At 37.9% G+C, this 26,240-nt stretch overlaps 1 pseudogene across 1 annotated transcript in view; it reads left to right on the forward strand.

The window, feature by feature from the left end:
- Positions 1-2,166, forward strand: part of LOC311085167 — a 39,871-nt pseudogene extending 37,705 nt beyond the window's left edge. Inside the window, exons 7-9 of the transcript XR_014609600.1 lie at positions 1,458-1,594; positions 1,686-1,965; positions 2,083-2,166. The product of XR_014609600.1 is annotated as an uncharacterized misc_RNA (transcript). The remainder of the gene's footprint in view (positions 1-1,457; positions 1,595-1,685; positions 1,966-2,082) is intronic.
- The last annotated feature ends 24,074 nt before the right edge of the window (positions 2,167-26,240 follow it).

Here is a 26,240-nt window from a genome sequence, read left to right on the forward strand (position 1 = left end):
TCTCGAACCAAATTTATCAGACTAGACTACAAACAAACAAACAGCTAATACAGAAACAGAACTTTCTCTTGACGACACTCTTGGCAGGGTACTCACAGAGATGGACAAAGTCTCACAATGAATGATAACATGTAACAATGAACCGGACCAAGACAGCAAACACAAGGGGATTAAATAGGGAGACTAATGATAACACAACAGGTGACACAGGTAAAGCAATAATGACAAAACAAGGATAACAAGGGGGTGGGGCAAGAGAACGAGACAACACAAGCACATGGCCCAAACAAAATGCCATGTGCTTGCACACAAAACATTGGTCTGTCATGATCCTGCCTCAAGAATTAAAGAATGACAAGGACTAGATGGCAGAATCATGACAGCATTCTTGTTATTAATCAATAATAAAGAGTTATAAAAAAGTTTCAACTCATTCCTCCAATGAGTAATGTTAGCATTTGTCTTAAAAAAATGACATTTATGTAGCCTATGAAATGTTTACTTAACAAACTTACATTGTTAATGCCAAAATCATTGTGATCATTGCGAAAAATACCAAATTTGATATCATTAATTGTTAGATTCATCATCTGAATTCCTTTGGAGACGAACAATTGTTGAAGGTCCAGCCAAAACCTTTGTAGCCTACAACTTCACACAAACAGAAAAGGTGATCCAAATCTTCGGGTTCATTTTCACAGAAGTTACAATTTCCTACATCCATTTTAAGGCCCCGTCCACACTACTGCGTTTTAGTTTAGAAACGGAGAATTAAAACGAATACGATCTCCGTCCACACCAGCGTTTTAGCTGCGTATTAGAATTGATCTCCGTCCACATCAACAGCTGCTAGCAAAGATATACGCCATGACTGATGACACCCAATCATAGAGCCGAGCATGAGCCTCTACTACGTCATCGTTTCTAAAGTCCTCCGTTTTGACCCGTCCAGACTAAAACGCCCTCCGGAGATTCAAAACGAAAAACAGGTCAGCACAGCAGCGTTTCTAAACTTCTCCGTTTTGGGTCTCCGTTTTTGCCGTTTTAGTGTGAACGGGAGGTGCAAACGTAGCAAAAGGTCTCCGTTTTTAAACGAAAATGCAGTAGTGTGGACGGGGCCTAAATCTCTGTTTTAAGAAATCATTAGTTAGATAAATCCTATTTATAATTTTAAACTGCATTTCTTTCGTCTTTGGCGGGACTGGGAATTTACATCTTATCTTTTTTATTATCTCCTTTCTGTCACGGTTGGTAGATCCACTGTCTCATTCTGGTCTTGTGTGTTTGTGTATGTGTGTGTGTCTTGTTTGCACTGATTGTTTCATGTTGGCGTTACCGCTCGTTATCATCATCAGCGGCAGCTGCAGACCATCTAGTAGGCCTATTTAATGCTTTGTCCTTCGTCTTGTGTTTGTCAGATCGTTGTTTGAAGCTTCTTGTGTTTGTGCCTGTTCCAGTCTTCCTCGTTTTTCCTGTGCACTGGATATGGATCACTTTACCCCGTTCGCACCACTGGATCACCTGCACCGCCTCACTCACTTCTGGACTCTGCTTGTACTGTGGTGGCTCTGGACATTATTTACAATCTTTTCCGGTAAAAGAGCAAGCCCGATAGTAAAGTTGAGGCTACTATTGGGTGTGATCTCCGCTGGGAAGTCCTCACCGTCTACTCTTCTTCCGGTAAGATTGAGATGGGCCGACGTCACCTACAACGGGCAAGCACTTCTGGATTCCGGAGCTGAGGGTAATTTCATGTACTCACATCTTGCACACAAGTTACAACTTCCCATCACACCTCTCTCCCATCAGATCTCCATCAGTGCTCTTAATGGTCAAGAACTCCCCAACATCTGTCTTACTACTGGTCCCATAACCCTCATCACCTCCAGCTGTCACAATGAGACTATTTCCTTCCTCCTCATGGACTCCCCTGTTGCACCCATTGTTTTAGGTCATCCATGGCTAGTGAAGCATAATCCTCGGGTGGATTGGGGCTCGAACACTATCACCATGTGGAGTGTACATTGTTACAAATCATGTTTTGTGTCTGCTTGTTTGTCTGTGTCTGGTTCTGTGTTTCAGGAGAAGGCAGTGGATCTGTCAAACGTGCCCGCGGAGTATCTGGACCTGAAGGGTTGCTTCTCTCCCTCCGCATCGTCCCTATGACTGAGCTATAGTTATTGTCTGGTAAGTCTCTGTCTAAAGGCAAACTTTACTCTCTTTTGGTTCCTGAGAGGGAGGCCATGGAGAAATATATTCCTAATTCTCTCAACGGGGTTCATCCGAACTTCTTCTTCTCCTGCGGGGGCAGGGTTCTTTTTTGTTGGAAAGAAGGATGGTTCTCTGCAACTTTGTATTGATTACCGAGAGCTGAACAACATCACGGTGAAGAATACTTATCCTTTGCCGTTGATGTCTTCAGCCTTCGAGAGGTTGCAGGGAGTATCCATTTTCACAAAATTGGATTTACGTAACGCCTATCATTTGGTTCGCATCAGGAAGGAGGATGAATGGAAAACCGCGTTCAACACCCCAGGGAGTATTTCGAATATTTGGTTATGCCGTTCGGGCTTTCCAACTCCCCAGCAGTTTTCCAGGCACTCGTCAATGACATGTTGAGAGACATGGTAGATCAGTTCATATAAGTTTACCTGGATGACATATTGTTTTTTTTCTTTGTCTCTCCAGGAACACGTTCAACACGTCAGACGAGTGCTTCAGAGGTTGCTAGAGAATGGGCTTTTTGTCAAGGCGGAGAAATGCGTTTTTTATGCACAGTCTGTTTCTTTCCTAGGTTACATTGTCTCTTCTGAGGGAGTGTGTATGGATCCTGACAAGGTTAAGGCTGTGATAGATTGGCCAAGTCCGGATTCCCGTAAGGCCCTAAAGTGGTTTCTGGGGTTCGCCAATTTTTCTCTGCGTTTCATTCGCAACTTCAGCCAACTAGCCACACATCTGACCGCCTTGACCTCCCCAGAACGACGTTCAGGTGGTCCGATACAGCCGAGGCTGTATTCGCCAACCTTAAAAGCTGCTTCGTTTCGGCTCCCATCTTAGTCGCCCCTGATCCCACACGTCAGTTTATGGTGGAGGTCGACGCGTCAGAGGTGGGGGTAGGTGCAGTTCTTTCCCAACGCTCTTCCTCAGACGACAAGATGCATCCTCGCACGTTTTTGTCCCTCCGTTTATCACCTGCCGAACGTAACTATGACATTGGTAACAGAGAGTTGTTGACCGTCAAGTTAGTGTTGGAGGAGTGTCGTTATTCGATGGGGTCTTTGCTCCAACGTGGCTTGTCATCCAGGAGTATTTCACACTAAATGTTTAGTAAAGCAACAATTCTGGTGGCCATCAATGGCTCGCGATGTTCATGATTTTGTTTTGGCTTGCTCGGTTTGTGCCAGTGGTAAGACGTCTAACCGACCTCCTGATGGGTTACTCCAACCGCTGTCTGTCCCTTCGAGACCCTGGTCCCACATCGCGCTAGATTTTGTCACCGCCCTTCTGCCCTCTAATGGCATGATGGTTGTTTTAACCGTAGTGGACCGGTTCTCGAAGGCAGCACATTTCATTCCCTTTCCCAAATTACCCTCAGCCAAGGAGACAGCGGTTACTGTGATTGATCACGTCTTTTGGTTACATGGCCTCCCGATGGACATGGTTTCTGACAGGGGTTCCCAATTTGTATCCAAATTCTGGAAAGAGTTTTGTATGTTATTAAGAGCTACGGTCATCCTGTCTTCGGGTTATCATCCTCAGAGCAATGGTCAGTCTGAGCGAGCCAACCAAGATTCCAAATGAATGTTGAGAATGTTGCGATATTTGGTATCCAAGAATCCTTCATCCTGGAACCAACAACTCTCTATGGTTGAGTACGCTCATAACTCGTTACCAGTGTCATCCACGGGCCTCTCTGTTTGAATGTAGTTTAGGGTACCAGCCACCAATTTTTCCGAGCCTGGAATCCGAGGTTGCGGTCCCCTCTGCTCACGCCTTCGTCCAGAGGTGCCACCGCACATGGACCAGAGCCGTGAGACTCTGCTCCAGGTGGGGGCACGCACTAAGGCTAAGGCCGATCGCCACCGGTCAAGGCCTCCCGTATACCTCGTGGGTCAAAAAGTGTGGCTTTCTACCAAGAACATTCCACTCCGTTCCGTTTCCAACAAGTTAGCTCCCAAATTTATTGGCCTGTTCCCTGTCACCAAGATTATTAGTCCGGTGACAGTCCGACTTAAACTTCCTCCGGCATACAGGAGAATTCATCCCGCCTTTCATGTGTCAAAGATCAAACCCGTGTTTTACTCTCGCATTAATTCGCCGACCCGGTTCCTCCCCCGCAGCGACTCGTAGATGGGGAACCTACTTATTCGGAACATCGTATTCTGTACTCGAGACGGAGGGGACGCGGATTTCAGTACTTGGTGGACTGGGAAGGTTACGGTCCGAAGGAGAGGAGTTGGTTACCTGCTAGAGACAACCTGGATCACTCCCTTATCGATGATTACAATCGACAGGTAGGTTCGTCTGGGAACGCCAGGAGGTGTTCCTAGGGGGGAGGGTACTTTCACGGTTGGTAGATCCGCTGTCTCATTCTGGTCTTGTGTGTTTGTGTATGTGTGTGTGTCTCATTTGCACTGATTGTTTCATGTTACCGCTCATTATCATCATCAGCGGCAGCTGCAGACCATCTAGTCAGCCTATTTAATGCCCTGTCTTTCGTCTTGTGTTTGTCAGATCGTTGTTTGAAGCTTCTTGTGTTCGTGCCTGTTCCAGTCTTCCTCGTGTTTCCTGTGCACTGGATACGGATCGCTTCACCCCGTTCACACCACTGGATCACCTGCACTGCCTCACTCACTTCTGGATCGCCCATCTCAATCCCTACGTCACGCTCTCCTGCTGTCTGTGTTCTGGATCTGACCCTGGGCTTGGATTGTTCTTCATCGGATCTTCTGCATTCTACCTGAGTCTTCTACTTGTTTGATGTGGTGTTTTGAGTGAACTTGCAGTTCAATAAACCATTTACTTGCAATTGCTTCCGTCCTGTTTATCATTACACTTTCCAAAGTCTTTGAGAATATAATCTCTTTTGAGAGAGCTTGTTTGGCAGTTAAGTAAACAGTTCCTTATAAACTTGTTACATTTGTAATTCTGAAAATTAATACCATTAATGTAAAGTTGTTTTAAAGAAGTTCACTTTTAAAATGAAAATTCTGTCATCATATACTCACCCTCATGTTGTTTCAAAGCTGTATGAATTTCTTTCTTCTGCTGAACAGAAAGGAAGATATTTAGAAGAATATCAGTAACCAGACAGTTTTTGGGTCCCATTGACTTCCATAGTATATTTTTTTCCTACTATAGAAGTCAATGGGACCCAAAAAACTGTCTGTAATTCTGTAAAACTGTAATTCTTCCTGATGTTGTGCAGTGCAAACCTGCATGATCGGGTTGTCTTTGAAATGTGATCTGTGAAAGTCAGCTGGTCATCAAACATTACTCCAAGATTTCTGACCGACCTTGATGGCGTGATTGATGATGAGTCTAGCTGGATAGTGAAGTCGTGCTGTAGAGACGGATTGGCAGGGAGGACGAGAAGCTCAGTCTTTGCCAGGTTGAGCTGCAGGTGATGTTCCTTCATCCATGTCGAGATGTCCGCCAGACAGCTTGAGATCCGTGCAGCTACTGTGGGATCATCTGGTTGAAACGAGAGGAAGAGCTGTGTGTCATCAGCATAGCAGTGGTAGGAGAAACCGTGTGCCTGTATGATGTGTCCCAGTGATGTGGTGTAGATGGAGAAGAGGTGGGGACCAAGAACTGAACCCTGAGGAACCCCTGTGGTCAGCTTATGTGCTCTGGATACCTCGCCTCTCCATGCGACCCTGAAGGACCTACCTGTGAGATAGGACTCAAACCAGTGGAGAGGAGTACCTGTGATGCCCAGTGATGAGAGGCTGGACATAAGAATCTGATGATTTACAGTGTCGAAGGCAGCAGACAGATCCAGGAGAATGAGGACTGAAGATTTGGAAGCAGCTTTTGCGATCCGTAGGGCTTCTGTGACCGACAATATGATTCTCAGATCTTCCTAAAAATATTTATTATTAAATCCTGGGGATTTGTTTGAAGCCATTTTCTTAAGAACTGCGTCCAGTTCATCAATTCTAAGTTCAGAATTACAGATCTTTTTAAAAGATAAATCAATCTGGAGGATTAATGGACAAAGATTTTGAAAGAGATTATTACAGTCTACTTTCGAGAACTGAAAAGAATATAATTTAGAATAAAACATGTTGACTTCATTTTCTATTATTTTAAAATCTTTCCTTACCTCACCATTTACTAAATGACTAGAGATGCAATTTTTTTGTTGTTGGTTTTTTTCTACATTGAAAAAATAAGAGGAATTCTTTTCACCTGATTCAATCCACCTTGCTCGCAATCTTGTCACGAAATGTTGTTCTAACTTGTTTTGCAATTCGACTAGTCTGCTTTTTTCTTCAGAAGTTAAATTGGTGTTGCTACAGCATGTATATTTTTTGTCATAATTTGCTTTCCAACTCTTTTGGCTAGTACTTTACTAAACTGAATACTGACTTCTCTAATTCTGAATTTGATGAATTCCTATTTGTTACTATGACCAATAATTGTGTTATCATTTTGGATTTCAGTAATTATTTCTCTGATTTTACTGCAATATTCTTCATTTTGTAATAATTTGCCATTAAATTTCCAAAAGCCTTTCATATTGATTTATTCACTGTAAAAAAATTAAACAGTTGGATCAACTTAAAAAAATTACTTCAATTGGTAACACCTACTGTAAAGAAATTAAGTTTTCTCAACTTAAATTATCACGTTTTATCGTGAAAAACATGATAATTTAAGTTGAGAAAACTTCATTTCTTTAGGTGTTACCAATTGGAAGTAATTTTTTAAGTTGATCCAACTGTTCACTTTTTACAGTGTTTGGAGGTTCTAAGACTAGTTCTATGAAACAGTGATCTAATAAAGGTGCATTTGACATATTTGTCTTTGTAACATGACTCATTATATTGTCAGTACCCAACCAATAATCAATCCTAGATTTACAGATTCTATTTGGTCTAAACCATGAAAAACCTGTTATTCCTGGGTATATTTTTCTCCAAATGTCACTAAAATTATCAGCCATAAAGTTATTAATTAGGATATTATATTGGGGTTTTCCAACTCTAGCTGGCCACCTATCAAGCCACTCATTTGGAATCATGTTCCAATCCCCTCCACATAAAATATAATCCATAGGATATAGACCTTTAAGCTCAGAAATCACCTTTGTTATATCATCTAGCATTTACTTATTTTAGCTATCATTATTATACCCATATACGCTAAACAATATTATGAAAGAACCTTCAATCTTGACACTGTTAACCACAGCACTTTGAGATCCAGAGAGCCCTATTTTAACAATCTAAGTCCAGGCTAGTCGGGCTGGGGCTCAGAGAGAGCATGTATGCATTTGTTTTGTGAAAAGATGTAAGAGTTTTGGGTGACACTTTATAATAACTGCATGCTATTAATCATTAGTTCAGCATTAGTAAACAGTTAATTCATCATTTATAAAGCATTAATAGACATTAATAAGCAGTTTATAAATACAGTTATAAATGCTTTGTTCTTGATTTATAAGCATATCTATAATGTGTTTAATAATTGCATTTTCATACTTTATTAATGATCAATTTATCATTTATAAATAAAGTATTACATTATTTACAATCCAGTTATTTAGTAGTTGTTAGTGGTTCATAAGATCACTTAGAAAGTTTAAGTAAATGGTTAATAAACTGTTTAAATACATATTATTATTCAGACATATAGTGATGGTTACTTTGTGTGTTAATAAATGTTTTATTAACATGTATTTCTACTGTAATTCATGGTTAATTCAGGTAGTTGTACAGCATTTAGTAGTGGTCAGTTCACTATTTTTGTGAGCTCATCTAAAGTGAGGACTAATTATGCCTTGTAAAGCATTTATAAAGGAGATTTAAAGGCTGTTAATATTTCTATGTTGTGTATCTCTGTGTTGTTAGTTTCCTTTTTCTGTTTAGAAGAAAACTGAACCTTTAAATCTCCTTTATAAATGATTTACAAGGCATAACTAGTCCTCGCTTTAGATGAGCTCACAAAATAGTGAACTGACCACTACTAAATGCTTTATAACTATGTGAATCTACTACATTTACTTAAACTTTCTGAGTGATCTTATTAATCAATGACAACACCTAGTTTGTAAATAATGGTAAATAATGTAACTGGTTTGTAAATAATGCTATACTTCATTTAGAAATGATAAATTGATCATTAATAAAGTATGAAAATACAATTATTACACACATTATAGATATGCTTATAAATCAAGAATAAAGCATTTATAACTGTATTTATAAACTGCTTATTAATGTCTATTAATGCTTTATAAATGGTCAATTAACTGTTTACTAATGCTGATGATTAATAGTGTGCAGTTATTATAAAGTGTTACCGAGTTTTGTGTTTAATGAAGATGTCTATAATGTGCACCACATTGACTCACTCTTCTGAATTCTCAACCAGAGCAGCTGAGTCCATAGCCACTTTTAAGAAACGGCTGAAAACACTTCTTTTTCGACAGCACTTGATCCAGTAATACTAACACTTTCTCTCTACTACTCTATTCTGTTCTATAACATAAAAAAAAAAAAAAAAAAAAATTGTGTTTAATTAAACTGAGAAGGGTCATAGCACTTGCATTTTGTTGTCCTACTGCTAGTTTAACTGCTTCTATTGTTCTCATTTGTAAGTCGCTTTGGATAAAAGCGTCTGCTAAATAAATAAATGTAAAAACTGTAAATGTAATGAAATAAGATTGGGAGTTTACAGTGCTTTTTATATTTACACAATCATAAAATACGCTTAGTTACCCTACATTACATGTTAAAATGAAATTGAATACCCATTTTACATTTCACGTTACTTCTAAATATTTTATACTAAGTCTGTGAGAAATGAATGATCTAATTTCTTTATCTTATCCCACTGTTAGGGTAGGCTAGTTATTTATCTGTAGTGGGGAATGAAACATCTCCTAAATAAAAGAAGCAGAAAAGATAAAAAAAAAAAAGCTATTGCAAAAATGGTTGTCATATGTTTTATTTGTCTCAGATTGTGAGAAACAATATAATGACAAAGCCGTTTTTTAAGTTCAGCATATCCTGACTCAAATAAAGTCAGATCTCTAGAGTTGGGGTACTCGAACTCGGACTCGAGTCCGGACTCGAGTCCAATTTTGAATGAACTCGGACTTGTCACGCACTCGGATGAATTTGTACTCGGACTTGACACGGACTCGGACATTTTAGACTCGGAAAATTTGCCGAGTACAGTCGAGTCCGGGCACTGGAGGACACAATATTATTCAAAAACGAAACGAAACGAAATTGCTTACATTGTGTTGTGTCAGTGTTGAGCATTGTAGCCAATCACAGACATGTATATTAAGCACATGAACACAGTGGCCAATCAGAGGCGTTTTGAGTCACCATGCGGAGAAGTCGCTCAAAACGTAGAATCAGCGCGAGCTTTATCCTTTCGCAAATCTCCTCATAAACAACAAAGTCTTGACGCGATATAAATAAGAGATTCGCTGTGCAGTGCGGACAACTTCAGAGTTTATGACGAGAGTTTCAGTGAGAGTGCAGAACGCGGTAAGTAAGTGATGGCTTAAAGTGAGCGCTATTGACAATCTAAATAATATATTTTTTCATGCTTGTAGAGGACCAGTGGTTACGTTCACACTGTAAATTAAAAAGAGTGATAACTGCATTTAAATGTGGGAGAGAATCCGCAGAATTTTAGTCCTGTGAGTCATGAAATTGCGATGATTGACACAGTAACCATAGCAACATGAGAACGTGATAACCAAAGCAACATTTTGGCGTCTAATAATGTTATGATTTTTGTTACATTGATTTAGCCTACACTTTAGTCATAAGTTTACATACACCTTGCAGAATCTCCAAAATGTAATATTTATTTATTTTTTAATGAGGATGATCATAAAAACATTGTTTCTATTTATTACTGCCCTGAAAAATATTTTTCACATAATGGATGTTTAATAGCCTAGTCCACAAGAAAAAATACAAACACAAAATACAATACAAATTACATAGGCTTGATTTTAATATTGTGTTTAATTACCTGAATGATCCACAAGTTTTTTTTTTGTTTTTTTTTTTTAAATGGTTGTTCATGAGGAAAAATCCTCCAGCTCCTGCACATTCTTTGCTTTTCCAGCATCTTCTGCATATTTGACTCCTTACTAGCAGTGACTATAATTGTGAGATCCATCTTGTCACACTGAAGACAACTGATGGACTCATACACAACTATTACAAACCCTGCAAACATTTAGTGATGCTCAAGAAGGAAGCAACCATTAGGAGCCAGGGGGTGTACATTTTTGAACTGGATCATTGGTGTAAATTGCTCTTATTTTATTTAAAAATTAATTAATTAATTTAGTCCTGCCATTTAGAGGCTAAATAAGATATTAGCATGTAAAACAAAATAAGATAATCAAAATAAATAAAAATTAAAAAATCAACATCATCTTGCTCAAAAGTTTACTCCTGGCTCTTAATGCATCGTGTTATATTCTTGAGCATTACCTTGCAGAATCTGAAAGATGTACGATAGGTAAACGTATGACTGTAACTATACATTGGAATCATTTTGTAAGGTTTAACATATTAATTTAAGAGCTCAGTGTTGAGACCTTTCACTGGAATTTGATTGACATGCGATCTGACCAATCATAATGCAGATACCTGCCATTTTTGTCCGACAAACAAACCAAACCAGATAGTAGATTAGTCATTGGACTTGAACTTGAAAAATGCTGTGTATTGAATTCTTTTTGCAGTTCTGATGTTCATTCATGTTTAATTCGTGCTATAACTAGAAGATATTATCAGTTCATGTGTTGCTTGAGTTGAGGCCTATATTAAAGCACCACAAAACGGTGTGTATTGTTTTAATTTCATAAAAATTACAAAATTTGAAAGCTGAGACTTTATTTCATACCAGAAGTATCCTTGTCTTGTCTGTTGGCGCATTGTCAGTGTCCTCTTTGCTCCGCAATATATATTTCACTGTGTGAGAGCATGTGGAGTGAGAGTGGAATGGCTTGTCGGACGTAGCGACAGTTCGAGGGGTGGGACTTTGTGAAAGGTCAATTTAAAACTATTTAAATCTTTGTGGACTCGGCCGGACTCGACTCGGACTCGGATGTTAAGGACTCAGACTCAAGTGCGACTCGGCCCTCTTTGGACTCGGACTTGGACTCGGACTCGATTGTTAAGGACTTGGACTCGACTCGGACTCGACCATGGTGGACTCGGACCCAACACTACAGATCTCTGCTGTTGATCTGTAAAGCTTGCTTCAGGAGTGTCACTATTAACAGCTGCTAAAAAGCCTCTATTTTGAATGTCTATAGTTTAATAGTTTTCAGCTCATTCATTATGCTGATGTCTTCAATCACCTGTAAACTGACACTTAAAGCTCATTTCACTGGTGTCAACAGACTGAGACAAACTGCATAATCACCACTTTTGAAATATACAATTTATTTTGTTATAGTAAGTGATAAACCATGTTTTATGTAAAAACAACTACAAATTAAAAAACGATTAATAAAAGTTAATCTAAATGTGTTATTTGTTGCTTATTAATCTATAGATTCATTTCCGCATTTGTTTATCCTACTGTATTTATATTCTTACATTCTCTTTATATTATGATTATTTTAATTCTGGTATATATTCATGTTTTTCTACATGTCTTGTACAAATGTACATTTTGATAGATAAACATAAATGCATACAATGTGTAAAATTGTGAAAACAAATTTGATGATTTATTTTTGATGTGGGCAGATCTGCTCCTCCTACCACACACTGATTCCCCTTCAGTGAAGCTCCTCCCACTGCAGTTCACCAATAAATGCTGGATTATTCCCATCAGTCTACAAGTGAAGAAGATTGAGGACAGTGAGAACATGAGTGATCCAGAGTCCTGCGGGATGGAACATGAAGAAACTGGAGAACAAAGAGGTTGGTGTTTATTTTTGATTCTTTATTTATGACTAACATACAGGACACTTTCCATGAACTGGGTAAAAAATATCCTGAAACTCAAATGAAACATTTATATTGGTTGTCAATAGGGATGCACTGATCCAATATTCAGTATCTATCAGTCTCTCTGATAAATCCAATACTTTGCGTTCGCGTGGTTGTTACTGTTAAGCTCCACAAAAGGCAGAAAAGCATAGTAAAGGTCCTGAAACGTTTGTGTGCAGTGTGTTGTGTTGGACAGATTCATATTAACTCTTCAGAAACTCTTTCTCAGCCATCCTCTATTCAGCATTTAAACAGCGTGTCACGTTCTGTTACGACAGTCAGCGCGGTAAAACTCACTCCGAGATGAATCAATACCCACACGAAAAAAGAAGTATACTTCAAGTTAATTTTATGAAGTATACTTAAGTAATGTTCAAGTATATTTTTAAATATACATTAGGCAGTAAGTATACTAATTTCAATATGTACTTATAGTAAACTTGTAAGTGTACTATTTTAATACCACATGGGACTAAATTGGCCCAGTTTTAGAATGTACAAGTATATGTTTAACTGCACTATAAGTGTAACAGTAGTAAACTTTAAGTGCACAACTATAAATCATAATTACGTTTCTCATTTGTACTGCAAGTTAACTTATGGGTATACTAGTAGTTTACTATTTTAATACTTGTAGCACATTTTTAGTTTATGTAAGTACACTTTGAAGTATACTTTCAGTAAACTACTAGTTAGTAGTTTTATACTACAAGTTTTCTTTAAGTGAACTTAACATTATTGTAGTTTACTAATTATATATTATTTTTGCTCTTACTATAGTAGTTTTATACTGCAAGTATACTGGCAAGTTTTCTTTTAGTGTACTATCAGTAAACTACTAGTTTAGTAGTTTTATGCTACAAGTTTTCATTAAGTGAACTTGACATTATACTTATAGTTTACTATTTCTATATTATTTTTGCAGTAGGCCTAGTCTATTAAAATTTTATTTTTTATACTTGAAAAATACCTTTAACCTTTACTTTAATTTTAAAAACATTTTATTAGCTTCAGGCATCCTTTTATCAACACTTGAATGTTGGTAAGTTTCATAAAGAAAGGCAACATTTTAACATTTTGGGTTACACTTCATTTCATTTGTTAACAAGCAGTTTTGATTTACAAGCTTTTTAATGTTTGATGATCATGCTTTTTTACATTTGAGTGAGCAATCTTCTATCAATTGTTACCTGCTTGTTACAGCTTCTTCTTCTCCTGTGTTTTGATCTGGAGATTCTGTACTAGAAAATGTGTCATAGCGCCCCCTACCGTATAACAGTGAAAAATGGATAGCTGCAAAATTCAGTCAATGAGTAAAGTAGAATTAAAGTAAATTCCTATGTACACTAGGCCTACCAGTGGACTAGCTACACAGAAATACACAGAATTAGAAATATATCTGTTGTATCAATATCTGAATCAATATTTTTAAACAATGTAAGTTTCATAAGACTGTATATGAAAAACTATGTAAAAAAGTAAATTTAATAGGCTACTCAAAAGTGTTAACACAACTACAAGCCAAGTATACTTTGAATACTTAATTATACTTTTAAGTATATCTAGATCAAAAGATTGAGTACAAGTACAGGCCAAATATACTTGGACTTTTCTCTCAGTATAAGTCAAGTATACTTAAGTGTAATTTAAGTATATTTCTGAGAACTACATAAAGTACATTTTTGAGAAGTACTGTATATAAAATGTAGACTGAAAGTATGCTTTCTTATTTTTAGCTGAAATGAAGTATGCTAGTAGAACACTTGAATAAACTTTAAATTATTATTGTCGCTGTGTACAATATCAGGGTCAGTTCCATACTCATTTTATTTACTCTGTAAGCTATTCCACCCGAGAGCTTGTTACAATATAAATATGAACATGTTAGTTTATAAGACAGTGTGTAATATTATGCTTTTAAAAAAAATTTAATAAGCTACTCAATCAAAATTTGTAAACACAAGTACAAGCCAAGAATACTTAATCATACTTTTAAGTTTATCTCGATCAACAAGTATATATAGGCCAAATATATTTAGACTTTTCTGTCAGTATAAGTCAAGTATACTTAAGTTAAATTTGATGTATATTTCTGAGAACTACATAAAGTATATTTCTGAGAAGTACAAAAAAAGTAGACTGAAAGTATACTTTCTTATTTTTTAGTTTAAAAGAAATATACTAATAGCACACTTGAATAAACTTCTTTTTCATAAGGGTACCCCTTATTTTATACTTGATCTGTAGATAAAGGTCTGTGAATTTGCTTATCTAGCCAGAGTTATAATATATATATAATTCTCTCTCTCTCTCTCTCTCTCTCTCTCTCTCTCTCTCTCTCTCTCTCTATATATATATATATATATTTTTTTTTTATATATAATAATAATATATATAATATTATTTTATATATTATAACTCTCTCTATATATATAAATCTTATAAATAGATGTATATCTAATGTTTCGATTTTATAAAATTACTGTGTATTGTTGTAGATTGATCAATTTTATTAATTTGTTGTTTTTCTCTATAATTCTCTATAATAAGTAATGTGTGTAGTGCAATGTGTTTAGTAACCAGTTCCACACACAGAGAGTTTTAGATATACTACAATTAACAAGAAAAAAACAGCAATGTTTTTGGATCGGTATAAGGCGATACTAAGAATTTGTAATATCGGATGGTTTATGAAAAAATGGTATCGTTGCATCCCTAGTTGTCAACATCAGGAACTCGAACTAAATTGTAACGAGGAGTCAGTGTCGTGAGGATCCATATGCAGCTTTATTAAAACAGAATGAAAGTCAAACAGGCAGAGTTCAATCACGGGCTTCAAACACAATGTAGACAAGGCAGAATCAAAGTCAGAGTTCATACGGTGGCCGAGAGAGCTCAACGCGCTGCAACTGAAGAAAACACATGCAAATAGAAAAACACCTGCAAATTAAGAAAACATCTTCATCTGTTTCACAACACATGTGTGCTCCAAATACTCACAACACAACCAAATACAGAAACGCGCGGCAAAAGTTCACAACACAACCAAATACAGAAACGCGCTGCAAAAGTTCACAACACAACCACCAAATACAGAAACGCGCTGCAAATAGGACAGAGCACAACGGAAATGTTTCCGGGGAATCCAATGTTTCCTGAATAGGTGAATGCAAATTTAGCATAAATGAACCAAATATTTATAGTGAGGGGTGCAATCATGATGATAAGTGTGTTCATTAATTATTAGGGGTGCAACGGATCGTATAGTTGATCTGTGATCCATACGGGACAGGCCCCACGGTTCGGCACGCATGTGATTCGTGGATTAACTGCTAAGTTTTACCATTTTAGAGTTACTAATTACTGAAAGTTTATCATTTGGACGTGTTTTGTCTCACCAATTTGCACATATTAAAGGGATACTTCACCTCTGGGAAGATGAATGTGTATTTAAAATAGGTAATTTAAGTAGAAGAAATGTGAAGAAATTTTTGAATTTGGAGCTTTCTAGACTGAGAAAAGCCAGAAAATGTATTTTTGGCTTATGTGGATGAAAGACAACAACTACCAGAATGCACTTGCTTCGCTGCCTTAGTAGGCTAGCCTACGTGATGAGTTTGCCAGGGATTTACAGATCGCCCAAAATGTCCGGGATTCGGCTTTTGCGTTCTACAGTCGCCATTCATTATGTTTACTGTGGCGAGCAGGACGAGGCTAACGGCCGCGGGAGAACGGCGCGAGGCCGGTGGCGTCATTACTGAGACGCGCCGGGTCTCGCATCGCTCACGGAGGAGCAGGAATTTTCTTAGCAATGGTAAAACGCACATCACCGATCACTTGTTTAGCGTTCATGTAAACACTACATTCAGATTCAGCAATCAGAATGAATTCAGTTAGATTGAAACAAAAGGTGTGCATGTAAACAATGAATGGCGACCGCAGAACGCAAAAGCTGAACCCCGGACATTTTGAATGATCTCACCCGCCGGACAAGTCCGGGAAAAGGAGGATGGTAACCCCTACTTACTCAGCTTTCTCCTACTATTCAGCTTTCTCCACAGAACAAGAGCCTGCTAGCTTAGCTACCAAAGAAAGACGGCTGACACTGTGTACATTCTGTGAGTGAGATCCCACCCTCTATGGGCGGGCTGAAAACATGCGAAACAGCTCCTCCTACTGGCTGTTGTCTTTAGCCTCTGGCCAGAAAATCCTCCGATGACGCAAAATGACGATTTTTGCATCATCGGAGGATTTTTTCCAGACAAAAAATACATAAATCTCTTGTCTCAGGGGGATATGAGGGTGGAAAGCATGGTAATTCGAAAATACTACAGGTTTTCTACTAATACAAAGCTTAATGCTAAATCCTGAAGTATCCCTTTAAACGCAGAAGAAGAGGTGAAAATCAGGACTCACGCTGTTATCTGTGCGCAGTTATAACTTTCGTATAGCGTCTGTCTACTTTCTGCTGTTACATCAGTGTTCACTTTCCCCTCTTCACATTTCTCTCTTTGATTTTTTTTATGATTTACAGAAAACTTTTTTACTTTCATTTTAGACTTGCAGGAGAATGTGGAGAGCGAAGAACTGAGTGAAGCGGAGGAGAAACAACATGTCAAAAAAGGAGGTAAATCTTTGAGTCACTCACAGAAAAGAAGATCAAACAAATCTTTCACCTGCTCTCAGTGTGGAAAGAGTTTCTCAAACAAACAAAGTCTTAAACTTCACATGAGAATTCACAACGGAGAGAAGCCTTTCACATGTGATCAGTGTGGGAAGAGTTTCACAATAAAACAATACCTTGGGAGACACATAAAAACTCATGCTGGAAGGAAGCCAAATGCATGTGATCAATGTGGGAAGAGTTTCACTCAAAAACAATATGTGAAGAAACATATGAAAATCCACACTGGAGAAAAGCTGCACACATGTGATCAGTGCGGGAAGAGTTTCACATTTAAAACAGTCCTCAATGAACACTTGAAAACCCACACTGGAGAGAAGTCACACACATGTGATCAGTGCGGGAAGAGTTTCACACTAAAAGGACACCTTAATAAACACATGAAAACCCACACTGGAGAGAAGCTGCACTCTTGTGATCAGTGTGGGATTAGTTTCAGAACAAAAGGATCCCTTAAGGAACACATGAAAATCCACACTGGAGAGAAGCCGCACTCTTGTGATCAGTGCGGGAAGAGTTTCAGAAATGCAGGCACTCTTAAATCACATCTGCGTTTGCACTCTGGAGAAAGACCATTTAACTGTGATCAATGCAGTAAAACATTTCTTTGGGCAAAATCCTTGAAACTCCACCTGAGAGTTCACACAAAGGAGAAGCCCCACATGTGTTCTTTGTGTGGAAAGAGTTTTAGTCAACTGGGTACTTTAAAATTACACCAGAAAAGACACAGTGGTGTGAAGAATTATTTGTGCTTTGATTGTGGAAAGACTTTTATTACAAATGCTGAACTGAAACGGCACCAGGGAATTCACACTGAAGAAAAACCTTACAAGTGTTCACACTGTGACAAGAGATTCAGTTTTTCAGGACACCTGAAATCACATGAGAGGATCCACAATGGAGAGAAACCTTTCACATGTGATCAGTGCGGGAAGAGTTTCACTCGAAAAGAACACCTTAAGGGTCACATGAGAATCCACACTGGAGAGAAGCCACACACTTGTGATCAGTGTGGGAAAAGTTTCGCACAAAAAGGACACTTTAAGCAACACATGAGAATCCACACTGGAGAGATTCAGCACAAATGTGATCAGTGCGGGAAGAGTTTTGTGCAAAAAGCAACCCTTAGGAAACACATGAAGATCCACAATGGAAAAACGCCACACACATGTGATCAGTGTGGGAAGAGTTACACAAAAAAAGCAACCCTTAATAAACACATGAATATCCACACTGGAAAGAATCTGCATAAATGTGATAAGTGTGGGAAGAGTTTCCCATACAAACAGAGTTTAACTCTACACATGAGTTTTCATAGTGGAGAGAAACCACACACATGTGATCAGTGTGGGAAGAGTTTCACACAAAAAGGATCCCTTAATATTCACATGAAAATCCACACTGGAGAGAAGCCGCACACATGTCATCAGTGTGGGAAGAGTTTCACACAAAAAGGACACCTTAAGGAACACATGAAAATCCACACTGGAGAGAAGCCGTACACATGTGATCAGTGTGGTAAAAACTTTTTGGGGGAATTATCCCTGAAGATCCACCTGAAAGTTCATACAAAGGAGAAGCCTTACATGTGTTCTTTGTGTGGAAAGAGTTTTAGTCAGATGAGTACTTTAAAATCACACCAGAAAAGACACAGTGGTGCAAAGAATCACATGTGCTTTGATTGTGGAAAGACTTTTATTACAAATGTTGAACTGAAACTGCACCAGAGAATTCACACTGGAGAAAAACCTTACAAGTGTTCACACTGTGACAAGAAATTCATTCAGTCAAGCATCCTGAAATCACATGAGAGGATCCACACTGGAGAAAAACCTTTTAAGTGTTCACACTGTGACAAGAGATTCATTCAGTTAGGAAACATGAAATCACATGAGCGGATTCACACCGGAGAGAAACCGTATCACTGCATTCCATGTGGGAAGAGTTTCAATCATTCAGCTTCTCTACTCAATCATACAAAAAACAAATGTCTGAAATCATGATGTAATGTTTGAATTCATCTTGAAACAATAAATGTTTCTTATGCTAAAACAGTGTTAAAAAGCTAAAACCCGCCACCTACTGCACATCTTTCTCTTGCATGGGTGATGTATCTGCATTGTATTCTTTCATTAGAATGTAGTGCCTCATCCACCCCAGAGGATCAGACTACTTTAATATCCAACAAACTTTTCTTAGTGATTTTTTGTAACTCATAACCAGTTTCATTCCGTTATCCCAACATGTGTCGGTATCCAACAAAAGTACAATTATACCCTCTGTTTTCAGTCTATAAAAAAATGCAGATATTATACTTTTGAGAGCTGATGAAGAATCAGAACAAATTACAGAAAACCCTCAAGACTTTTTCTTTAGATCTATTGTGAGGCTGCTAAGAGCGACGAGCCGGTCCCTGATCTTTACGAGGGGAAGTACGACCCTTTCTTTTTTGTTGATGCTAATGAATCGTATTTAGAGGATTATGTTTTCTCATTGAATTTCAAAGAGCATCAGAAATCTTCTGGTTTAATGCTAGTTCAGTGCATTATATGTAGTGTGTCTTTGGTGTTAGATTTTGGTGTGGGGAGTTTTTTTATTCTGGTGCTCGAGTTGTCTATTTGTTTTGTAAATTCTTGTAAAACTGGGATAAACCCGTCTAGTGTCTTCTGCTGGTTAGATCAGCATTAAATAACTTTCTTAACTTACACATAAAAGATTAAAATAAAAACCTAATTCATACGACAGGTTTAATTTTTTATTTTATTATAATTTTTGCCAGCACTATTAAAGCATCTCAGACATTTTAGTACACGTTCTTGTGAGACAGACACCACCAGAGGGAGATGTATAGCCTACACAAAATGTAAAATCTAGTGCATATTCGCAAAATGTAAAAGCAAAATGGGTGTAACTTGACCATGTCCAGCTTGTCAAGTCCTGTGTGAACAGCTGATATGGGTCATCTCTGTATGTGACAGCTACTATAAAAAAATAAAATTACAAAAAAAAAAGTAACTGAGTTTTGTTGTTGTATATGTAATGTTTGCGTTGTGGTTTCAAGCAGATACTTTTGTGCACGTTCTGGGGAATAAAAGCCTCAATATTACTCCTCTTTCTACAGCCTAACTAGATGAAGATCGTTGACTTTTTTAAAATAACACTAGTGTACTGCAGATGTCATCCAGTGAACATTGTACCTGAAGTCATTTCAATAAACTGATGCTTCTTCTGAATAAAACAACAGATTTCATTTTCAGCTCTTGGCACAAGCTCTGACACATTTTAGAGTAACTTTTATTATAATATAATATTATGAACAAAAGAATCTGATGAACAAAGACTCATGATAAACCAACATGTGGATTCATTATTTACAGTAAGATTACCCATAAAACATATACTGCCATGCATGGCTGGCTGAATCCAGAATTGTACTACTCTTGAGGCCTATTAGGCTAATAAAGAGATTCAGTGTTTCATCTTCTCTGAAAAGACATGAGAGGGTCCACACTGGAGAGAAGCCGTACACATGTGATCAGTGTGGGAAGAGTTTTGCGCGAACAGGAGTCCTGAAGGATTACATGAAAACTGATGTAACCCACCCAATTGACCTATGGCTAAGCCACGCCCCCTGGACTCACTCGGACAAACAGTCAACATTCAATAACAGGCGCTGTGGCAGCTGTCACAGTAGGAGACATTTCACAGGAGGCAATTGATGTTTTTGGAGACAGAAATATATATCATCTCGAAGTCACCAAAAGGGCCTTAACTATACGTTGGAGGGTTATATTAATAATTTTATTGTTGAGAAGGTCGATGAAAAGCTTCAGCTCCAGACAAAGATTTACAGGTCACAGTGTAAACGTTATAGTTTGGTGCTATTTCGATTCAAACGGATGGATTCAAAATGTTCAATCGTCGAACTAGACGCGATACGCGCAAATTTGGCGCTCTATTTGCGTTTGGTGTGAACGCAGCATAATGAACAGGCTGCGATGTCAAGATTGCAATGCTGGAATGTGTGTGTATGTGTGTCAGAGAGAGAGAGGCGCGGGCGCGATCGAACGTTCATACAGGACATCATTAAAACTGCAAAGTGTTTAGCCTACTTATATTTGTGTAAAACACAACATTGTGTTACAGATATGTGAATGAAGCTAAGTGACATGATGTAACGCTACAACGCAGCTAGAAGCTAGGCTAAGGTTAGCCTAACATTACTTTAGAGATGTTAAAGATAACATTCAAATACATTGTTGACTTGCCTTAGAACAGATGTATACATCCTTGTTTAATTTATCTACGTTTAGTTGGTGCTGTGGTCTACTGCATAACTTAATCCAGAGCAGACACTCGGTTGAGATGTGGTTTGGGAAAGAGTTAAAAAAAATACACACCGTCGCCCAGCCTCTCAGGATACCTAGTGTCGGAGTTGCATGTACCCCATGCACACCGTTTGACCATTTTAAACTTAAAATGACAAGAAAAAACATATAAAAACGAATGAAAACTGACTAACTGCAATGCATTTCAATGGACGTGGAAGCAGAGAATGTCCGAGTGTATTGGGTTAGCTATGCGCACTGTGATTGGCTCATCGCGTTTGGGGGCGTGGCTTAGCCATAGGTCAATTAATTGAGGCTGTGTTCCGATGTATTTTTCATGTATGAATTTTTTTTTCATTTTTTTTATTTTATATTTTTCCTTGCCTAATGCATGAAATGTTCAGACATATGTTTTATTATTATTTTATTTATTTATTCTTTGGTTTAGCTGATTGACGAAAATAATAAAGAATTGCGTCAATGGGTACTGACATCACATGCGCGCCAGCTCATTGAAGAGAGAAGGCTTGTTTGAGATCATGGTTTGAGATGCGCCCAGGGGGTCAATCCATCGCTCAAATTCCGTACCACCCCCGGCAGCCGCCATTGGCTAACAAGCCTTCACCTGCTGTTAGCATTCCATTGACTCCCATTCACTTTGCCGTCACTTTGACAGCGAATAACTTTACATCTGAGGCTTTTAAAGCGTCCATTTGTCCATTGTTTATTTCTAAAGAAACACGACAATGTATAAAAGGCTCCATTACCTTGTATCTTACGTTATGGCCCCGTAGAAACAGTTTTTGTAAAAGTAGGCTAACGATTGCGTCATAACCACGCGACTCTCTGGAAATTACCGTATAGACAGGAGGAAAAGCTCGCAGTCAATCGGTGGGACGTGGAGGCATAAAGTCCGATAAAGTCAATGGAGAAGCCCATAGAAAGTCATAAAGTTGCTCCTGCTCCAAGCTCATGGACAGCTCCTACTCAAGCTCTCTGTTTCTGCAAGATTCGGAAGGGAATGATTCAGATTTCGCTTGGCACAGCTACTAGAAGACTTACAACGGTCAGGCAGGCTGCTCATGTCACATCCACGTCGTCAAGCTCAGTTTGAGTCTGCGCAGTACACTCAGCCATCAGGAAGTGAGTGCTTCTAATTTGCTTCACTTCTCTCCGTTGAAACCTATGGTCGCTGTGTCCAGTTTATATACTGTCAATGGATGCGCCTTGCATTGCCTGAAATGTATGTGAGAGTAGGCAGCTGCAGTGAGGGGAGGAGTGAAAAAAGCGCAGGCAAGCCAGACAGTTCTCTCTTCTCGCAGTGGATCTGACATCTGCGAGATCAAATATGGATATAGCGGGATTCACGCTCGTGCACAGTTTTGCTAATAAACTGGATGTAATTCAAGTTCTGTTGCTTTTATATGAAAATCAATATAATGAACAAGACACCCAAAATACTTGTTATTTAATTCCATTCCAAATACATGTTTATCAATTTTTTTTTTCTTTAATACAGACATATGTGTTTTTACTTTTTAAAAAAATTTTTTTATAAAAATTAAATTGCATAACCCATAGAGATCGCACTGCCAGATAGTTTGGGAATATTCACACATAACATATACACATAAAACATGATAGGCTATTAGAGTTTTAAAATTAAACATTTTAAAAGAGAACAATACATCACGGTTGTTTAAAGGACAAGTTCGGTATTTTACACTTAAAGCCATGTTTACAGATCGTTTCTGATGAAATAGAACGGTTAAGATTTAATTTTGGACAAATGCTGCTGTCCCGAGAATTTTAGGTTTCTTTCGCTTTCACCCCCACCAGTAGACTGGTTGTAACGGTGCACTGGAACACTCCTTCCTAAAACACATTAAAATTTCGTTTACAAAGACGTGAAACTCACCAAGTGGTCAGGGGTGTTCACTGATATGCTCACACAAAAATCGCTGCAAAAGATGATTTCGCTCCACCGACTGCGCTGATCAAAAGCATGATGGGAAACGACTTGCTGAGGACACAGCTTAAAGGAGCTGTATGTAAGAAATCTATTTCAATTAATCATAAAAGGGCCCTGATGTGTCACTAGACATTAAGAAATCATGTTAATTTCAAATACTTATATCACTGGCAACAGTAGTATGGCCAGGATATTGTCATTTAAAAAGTGGACTTGCAGCCCTCAACTGATGTTGATGTTGTCATTTTGTGTTTAGGCCTGACGCGCCTCCCTCCACCTATCTACCAATCACGAAGTCAGTAGTGTTTCGGGATCCGGGTTGCCAGCTTTGCTCTAACCTACCCTAACTCTAGTCGGATAAAAATGTCTAACGTTACTAAATCAAAAAGACCTTGTTATAATTCAGAAATTCGTCGTGACAAAGTCCGAAATAAAACCAGAATTTGTATAGGATATGCTTTTGAAAGATGGAGACAGCTGAAAACGGAGAAGAATTTGAACACAGACACCAACGTAGCTAATTTTCTCCTGGACAGGTAAGATTCATCTAACTTGTGCTTGGCTAACTTGTACTTGATGTCAATGCACATATCATATATTCATGACAGTCGAACAAAGTTATGCAAAGTAACGTAACGTTAGCTCACATGGACGTATGCTAATGCATAGGAGCCCGTTTCTCTGTCATTATGCCGAGACGCTGAGGAAAACAACATTAGCACGCCCATTATGGCAATTTGAAACGTAATTGAGACAGAAGCCTAACTTTACCTCAGAAAAAATTATTCGACATTCGTTCTTCACGTATATCGTGGACTAAGTTACACATGCTGCAAGTTGACCTGTATTTCACATCACATATTTTAGCTTGTTATGGACGCGTGCTGCAGGGTAAGTAAAAAAATACAGCTGGTCACTTTCACTTATAGCATCAGCTAAATGAATAGCTGTATTACACATAGTGAGGCTTGTGCTTGTACTTAATGACAGATACATAACGTTACAAGTTAGACTTGCAGCTACCGTTCTGTCTGTCACATACGAGCATAACGTTACATCTTTACGATTATACTGTCACATACGAGCATACATCTTTACGATACTGTCACATACGAGCATAAATCTTTACGATTGTATTTAACTAATGACAATTAGTACATTTTTTAAATACATAATTACTTATCAAAATATCTCTCATGATGCAAACATAATTAACAGAAAAAAACTTACTGTGTACGTCTCGTCGGAAGCTCATTGAAGCAGCGCCTACGTTTCTGCTGAATTCAGCTTATCTGGCAACCTCGAGTCAGGGGGGAGGGGGAGGGTATATACCGCTCTATAGTATTTTTAAAGTGATTGCAGTACCAGTTTTGGCCACAATCCTACATACAGTTCCTTTAATGTTCATTGGTTTAAACAACCATGATGTATTGTTCTCTTTTAAAATGTTTGATTTTAAAACTGATATCATGTTTTATGTGATATGGTATGTGTGAATATTCCCAAACTATCTGACAGTGCGATCTCTATGGGTTATGCAATGTAATTTTTATAAAAAAAGAAAAGAAAAAAAAGAAAAAAACACATGTCTGTATTAAAGAAAAAAAGATTGATAAACATGTATTTGGAATGGAATTAAATAAGTAGGCTACTTTGGGCCGGGCGTCTTGTTCATTATATTTATTTTCATATAAAAGCAACAGAACTTAAATTCCATCCAGTTTATTAGCAACACTGTGCACGAGCGTGAATCCGGCGATATCCATCTTTGATATCACGTTTCCATTAAAGATTCGCGCAAAACTTTTGCGATTTTTTCTAAATATCGATAAAAAACTATTGCGAAATGACGGCGTTTCCATTAACCGATGTTATGCGACTAAAACGTCATTTTTTCCTCTCGCGATAAGTCATTCCAGAAATCATGGCAACGGACGTTGGTAAGTTTATGCCACATTCTACCAGAAACGTACATTATCTGTCCTTGAATTGTTACAGTGAATAAAAAAGTATTTCATCCAAAAAATTCTAAAACTGGCTCATAGTTTATTTCTGTGAGTTGTTCTGTAAAGGAATATGTCATTCATTAGGTTCTCAGATATTTTTTTCTTTATTAAAAACACTTTTGAAAATTTCAAATCCTGTCATTGTCCTTGTCCTCAGCCAAATTGGAGCTAACAGTTTTCATAGTTTTGATATGCTACAAACTGTTATTTAGAAAAAAAACTCCATCAATAACAAGTTTAAGCTGTTATCATTCACATCAACTGATCAAAAACATGAAATTATATATAAATTCTACAAATAAATTCTATTTTACAACTGTCCCCATGTTTTGGTCGGTCCTGTCACGTTTACATAAAACTCTACATAAAATGTGTGAAATACGCCTTTAAGGGTATCACTCAGAGGAAGTGACATCATTTGACCCAGGTGAAGCTTACAATGATCAAGGCTGAATTCTGTCATTGAATTGTATGATTTTAAGCTTGTTTTTGTATGTTTTTTTTAGGAAGACGAGCTAAAGGGTCAGACCCTGTCACGGTAAAATATTCCAGAAAATAATGAAAATGTTTTAAATCCAAAACATGTCTAAAAAGGTTACTGAAATTCCTTGCTTGCATGTTAACAGTTTTTATGCTAGCATGCTAGCAGGCTGAGTAATGGCAGTTTAAACCGTCCAGTTTGGCAGTTTGGCCAACCGTCAGGCCCTGTCACATTCCTGTGTGACACGGCCATACAAATTAATGTTATTGTTCTTTGTTATTACATTTATTGCATATATTATGTATTTAATGCATGCAATAGTAAAATTAAGGCCATGGTCAGTCCTGTCACGGTCAGTACACAGGAAATTATGACAAACGTGTACTATTTGAGGAAATATTAATTAATTAATCTCTTTAACTGTGTAGATCAGTGGTTCTCAACCTCTCCTGCAGGGACCCCCTGACAGGCCATGTTTCTGTTTTAACCCTGAAATGGCACACCTGATTCAGTTAATTAAAGGCTTAATGAGTAGTTGACTAATTGATTAATTGACT

This window comes from Abramis brama (genome assembly GCF_963993115.1).
Source record: "Abramis brama genome assembly, chromosome: 6".
Lineage (NCBI taxonomy): Eukaryota > Metazoa > Chordata > Actinopteri > Cypriniformes > Leuciscidae > Abramis > Abramis brama.